Source organism: Cryptomeria japonica, chromosome 8 (genome assembly GCF_030272615.1).
Source record: "Cryptomeria japonica chromosome 8, Sugi_1.0, whole genome shotgun sequence".
Classification (NCBI taxonomy): Eukaryota; Viridiplantae; Streptophyta; class Pinopsida; order Cupressales; family Cupressaceae; genus Cryptomeria; species Cryptomeria japonica.
This window is the reverse complement of record NC_081412.1, coordinates 2152191-2158635: the sequence shown is the minus strand read 5'-3', so window position 1 is coordinate 2158635 and position 6445 is coordinate 2152191. Positions and strand designations below refer to the sequence as shown.

General features: G+C 32.7%; 1 long non-coding RNA gene across 1 annotated transcript; it reads left to right on the top strand.

Annotated features, from left to right (window-relative positions):
• The first annotated feature begins 1413 nt into the window (after window positions 1–1413).
• Window positions 1414–4471, top strand: LOC131028866 (uncharacterized). The gene is made up of 4 exons (XR_009102659.2): window positions 1414–2569; window positions 3242–3307; window positions 3471–3546; window positions 3650–4471. It is a non-coding gene; the product is annotated as an uncharacterized LOC131028866 (long non-coding RNA).
• Window positions 4472–6445: the final 1974 nt, after the last annotated feature.

Genomic DNA, 6445 nt, shown 5'->3' with positions numbered 1-6445 from the left:
TAGAAGGGTATTTCCCTTTCTCATATGCAGTATTAATATTGTTTTGTTTTCAAGTGACATTTATTAAATCAATTAGGTGGTGTAGATCTGAACTGTAATGGTCTTCCTCTAGACATATTTTGAAAGATTTACAATCATGAGCTGCAACACTTGTGCTTTCAAAATCTGATATTTATCAAATTATTGTTTATAGTTTGCAAGTTTATTTGTGTGTTTGGAATCTAGATTTAGTATATATTTTGATATCAGATTGAGTAGTGGTATTTATTTATTTATTTTTGTAGAATCATGTCCATCCAATTGGTTAACACAATTCATATGTGTTATTATGCTTTCAGGTGAGTTTCTTTGTCAATTTTAGATTCAATCACATTCTATTGAATTGAACTAAAAATATAAAATTATGAAATCTACAATGAGAGAAATAAAATGGTATAAAAAAGTAGTTGAAAAAACAAAATATACACATTGCAGAAACTTGCATAAGAAAATGTCTAATCAAAACATTTTAATACTTATCAATTTGGGTCAAAATGAACTTAATTATACAAAATTTAATTGGATTATAGGGATCCAACTTCCAAGTTAGATGGGTTATATGGGTTGTTTTCAGAAAGTTTTGTTGATTTTTAATATATCTCATTTGCTTGATTAGTATCATCACAATACTTTCATCTTTGAGACTAAGTTTTCTTTTCTTTTCTAAAATGGAATAACCGTTGTCAAAGTCTAACTATGAAAGGTTTGGGCAAGTACAATTACAAGTTTATCGAAATGCTTCCTTTGGAAGGGCTTATTGAACATATGAGAATGTCCAAAATCATTAGAGTTTTGAGTGGATGGTAAAACACCAATATTTTCAAGTATAAAGGGGTAGACTTCATTATCTATATACAATGTGAGTAGTTTATGTAATATGCTCACATTATACACATGTGATCATAGTTTGTTAGTTCTTAAAGTGAGTACATAACCAACAAAAGATGTATGAGTGCAACGATTTGGTTCCATTACAACTCTACACATAATTCTTATGAACTTTTCGATGACATTAAATGAGATCATTTTATTTGTATGACTAAAAATGATTATATTACATTCTTAATGAATATTCTTGTATCATTAAACATGATCAAATTTGGTTGCTATTAATAAAATTTTTACAATTTGTTAATTTTTATTAGAAATAATCATTTACTTATATTTTAGATATCTATTTGTGATAATATATTATTTTTGAATTATCATTCTATTATTTTTATATAATTAATATTTTTCATTAACCTATGTTGATAATTGTATGTATTTAGAATATATATATATATATATTGTGAAAATTTTGTAAATTTGTATTTAAAATCTATAAAACCTTCCCTAAAATAAGCTTAATATAACAAACCCACTCCATGGGACCATAGCCTGAAAACGATATTTAATCATTCAAATGACCTGTCAGTGCTCAACATTGGCAAAGAAACTTCTAAATCAACTGGCACAAAATAACAGCAGTTTCTCTTAAAACTGTTACGAAAGGACCTGCAATTTTGCAGCTACCATCCTAAATTCATCCCAATCCATTTCTATATATATCCGTTTCCTTTTGCTCTTTTCATTACCTATTTTAGGGTTTTTCCTCTCTTTTTCTTGTTTTTCTTTTTCCTGCAAACGAAATCTTGGGGTTTTCTATTCTTTTGCTGCAAATAAAATCGAAACCATTTATTTTTTGCTTGGCCTGTTCTGTCTCTGTCCGATCAGAAAATATTATTTGGTGTTCATTCCATTTTGTGTTTTTTTTTTTTTTAATTTCAGTAATATTCAAGGTCCCAGATTTGAACATGCTTTGAGGACTGTAATGATTTTTTAAGCAAAATTAGCACACACCATAAGTTCATCTTTAAGTTGTTTTCCAGATTAGGTAGATTAGGTTTCAAATAAGTTGCGCCACACCCCAGAGCAAATCAGATCCCTTGAAAGGTCACGCCCAATCGAGGTTTTTCAAACAAGTATTAATTAATTGGTTGAAGGTATATTGAATTCTTTAAACCTTTTTTGTAATACGAGTCCAGGGTTTGTTTCGTTTTGGGTAGACCTTAGAATTGGAATTAAATGAAAGGGCATAAAATGGGATTTATGGAAATGGTGGAAGTTCTTTGAGGGCGTGGAGGTTGATATATGAGTGTGATTGAAATGCAATCCATGTTGCAGTCTCTGGTTGCCCTAATGAATTGGGAATGAGGAGAGATAATATTGCTGAGAGGTTTTGCATATGTACGTGAATTGGGGAAGAGGAGAAATAATATTGCTGAGAGGCTTTACATATGTACGTCTTACAGTTGAGATGCTGTGAATGTGATACAGATGTTAGTCAAATGAAGATCATATCGATGATGGTGAAAATGAAAAAGATGCTGTTATTTATAGCGGTTTGATGATAATAAGTTTCCCAGCAGTATTGGTGATGCAGACAGACAGGAATGAAGGTTGAATTTCTGACACAAGAAATGAAGAAGAATCACAAATTTTAAAAGAGGTCATCGGGATGAAAGAGATCCTTGCAAATCAGGATGAGGTAAAATTTTCTGTCCTTGCCATCTCTTTGAATTTCTGGTGTTCATTCAAGGCTTTCTCATGTTTTCTTAACGGCCCAATGAATTTTCATTATCTTTGCTCATTTTAAATTTTGCGGTAATGAAATCAGGTTCTGCTAATATACACGAACCATAATAAATTTTCATCATTTTCAGTTCATTGCGAATTATTTGTATTGAAGTTAGTGTTTGCCCATGTCTCTCAAGAACCACATTTCTTTTTGTTATCCGTTGAAATCTTAAAGGTATGCTTTAGGGCAAGTAAGGACTTCAACGTCCTATTTAGGACTACTTGACATGCTATTGGGATGTATTTTTGCCTATGTATATGTTCCCATAGAAAATTTCACCTTAGGGCAAGTAAGTACTTCAACGTCCTATTTAGGACTACTTGACATGCTATTGGGATGTATTTTTGCCTGTGTGTATGTTCCCATAGAAAATTTCACCTTCTTCATGTTCCTGTTCTGCCTTGGTTGTAATGTATATGATGCTTTGGGGTTCTATTGCTTTTCATTTGTACCAGTGGCCATTCTTAGTTTACCTTATCTGTAATGAAGACTGGTTAGACTCATTACTTGGTTTGATGTCAAAGCAAATTTTTTTGATCTTGTCTGAATATCCAATAACTTACAGGCAACTGGCATTTGTAGGAAAGAGAATCGGTTGCAGAAGCACAAGTCAAAAACTATTAGCTTTATGTCGAAGAAGCTTGTCAGGTAAATTAAGACTTTCTTGTGGAAAATTTTGTGATCTTTTTGGGTCATTGTAGTTAAATGTTGAATCTGTGGGTAAGTTCCAACTTTTTGCCCAAATCAATTCCTTTTGTTGCAAGTTCTCCTATTCACTGTAAGAGGAGCTGACCGTGAAAGTTTGAAACAGATGGAAGCATATTTGATTTTTATAACAGCTTTATGGATTTAAACTGCTGGAAATGTTGCTGTGGCTGCAATAACAGGTGTCCTCTCACGTTGGATCGAACTATTATTTTTCTCTATGCTTTTTTCTTTCATTCTTTTGGCACAAGTTCTATAGCATGCATAACCTTTTGTGTTTTGCAGGAACATTCTGTTTCACCAGCAAGTGCTGACAATCATGTAAGATCATTTCATGGTAAGCCATATACTCATATAGCCAAAAGGTTAAGTTCTCTACGGGTCAGTGCTGTTCGGGGTCCCTCGGTTGTTTCCCTTTTTTCTCTAAAGTTCAAAATGAGATGACAGGAAATGAAAATTTTACCTCATCCCTACTTGTAAGAGTGTCTTTATCCTAAAGACCTCTTTGACAAATTGAGATTCTTCCTCGATTTTTTTTGTCAGAGCTTCAACCTTCTCAACCTGTAACTTTGATCCTATTATTGCTTTTGGCGACCTTATTATTACTGAAACTCTTATTAATACCACCATCATGTTTATTTTCCATTATCCACATGATCTTCAGCAGCGGCACCTGAGAGATCTTGATGTGTAAAGCATCTCAGCTCTCTTATCTCTCCTCTTCCTTAATTCGTGAGGGCAATCAGAGGCTGCAACGAGGATCGCATATTCAATCACACTACATATATCAGCGTCCATTTTTTCGTAGATCCTATTTTATGTCTTATCATTAACTTGAATTTTGAGGCCTGCTCACAACAGAACAATGTCTGGAGTCAATGTTATGGACGAGGATTAAAGATACCGGTTTGAAAAATCCGAAGATCAGGACCATTGTAGTAGGTGTGTGCTAATTTTGTCTATTAAATCAATACAATCCTGATTTTTTTTCCATTGATCTGGTTTTGGGTATTATTGAAACAAAATGGGATGAAACCTAGAATCCAAATATTTTGTGTATTGGATAATACAAGATTAATGGACATATGATACGAAGTGATTGATTTATGATTTGAAGGGATTGTAAATTTTATTTTGCATCAATCTTACTTGATTTGGAATGCAATATGAATATTTAGAACTAGAATTTATTATTATCTTATCACGGATTGTAAATTTTCTAATGTACCAATCTTACTTGATTCAAAAGACAATATAAATATTTAGAATTGGAATTTATTATTTTGTTATCATGAATATTGATGAATAGAAAAATGGGTCACAAATAACTATTCATCTCCACCTCCATTCAAAGTAGAAGCCAAAATAAGATACAAGACAATGATATAAACTAGACACAAAAATTTTGGCACTTCCAAAGAATTAAAAGTTACAAATCTAGCATGACAAGACCATGTTAGTCGTTATGTTGGTCGAGTAGACCCACCATATTTTAACCTTGCACTTGCATAAAGGCATAAAGGAGGGGCATATTCAAATTAGCACTTGCACCAAAAGAGGTGCAATTGTTATGTACGGTAGCTTTTTCAATTGCATAAAGGCATAAAGGAGGGGAATATTCAAATTAGCACTTGCACCAAAAAGAGGTGCAATTATGTACATTAGCTTTTTCAATATAAGGAAGTAATTAATCTATATGACATATAGATTAAAGTGAGTAGTTTTGATGTTGATTGTTGATGTCTTTTTTTGTTAGGCTTAGGGTTATGGTTAGATATATAATTAGGATTAGGGTTAGTGTCAAGGTAGAGTTAGGGATATCGTTAGGGCTAAAGTTAAAATTAAGGTTAGAGTGATGATTAGGGTTAAAGTTAATATCTTAGGAACACCGACTCCAATCCTAATTGAACTCTAATGCTTACAATAAATAATCGTAATTCAATATAACCCTAACCCAAGCTTTATCTTAAAATGGTAATCATGCATTTGAATCCTAACACTAACTCTAACCCTATTTGAGGGCTAATACTAACCTTAACCCCAACCCTAACCAAAGTTTTCTCTTAGAATGGAAATCTTAATTTTAATCAACTCTTAATCCCCTGACCTTAAGCTAACCTTAATCATAAACCTAACTATAACTATATTTTTTTTCATAGGTAAAATATCTATATTTGAATTTCACCAAGAAAAAATCATATCCCAGTTCACCAACAAGAAGAAAAAGGATCATCTTGCGAAAATATATTCTTCAATCTTTCCTTCCATCTACTTCACCACAATTTGTAGACGAAAGATTCACAATGAAGAAACAAATGCACTGTCACACTCAAATAAAACAAATAAAACTATGCACAAACCACCTTCCTTGGACAATGAGTGAAATAAATGTTTTGTCCTTCTCTTTATACCACCTCTACATACTACAATCTACTCCAAATTTAATTTTCGCATGTCTTCAAATAACCCACCTCCCAACACATTCTAAAATGAGGCCACCAACTTAGAAAGTGTATCCGCAATATGGTTTCCCTCTTGGAAAATATGGGTAACTTTGAAATTTTGGAAAGTGTCAAGTTTTTTCTTGACAATGTGGACAATTTTATCAATCTTCCATGCTTGTGTTTTACCATTTGCTATAGCATTGACAACAACCTTGGAATCACCATCTAGATGAAGTTCCTCAATTTCAATCTTCTTTTTCAACTCAACAACCATTAATGTGCTTTCACTTCCGCACCATTATTGGTACCATCATCAATTCTCTAGGCTTCCATTGCAAGAATATTACCATCTTTGTCTTGAGCAACACATCCAACTCCAGAAGGCCCCAGATTCCCTTTTGATGCTTTGTCAAAATTTATCTTGACCCATCCTTTGTCCAATCTTTCCCATATGACCTCATGTCTTGAAGTGGAGACGTGATTAACCCTCAGAAACCCATTAATGAATGTAATTTTAAGGTGTCATTGTTTTTGAAGGGCAACATTTGAAAGAGAAAAAAGAAATTTCCTCGGATTTTGAGTGGTTACTACAACATTTACAAGCTCAAATATTGAATTCTCTATACGTGCACACAAC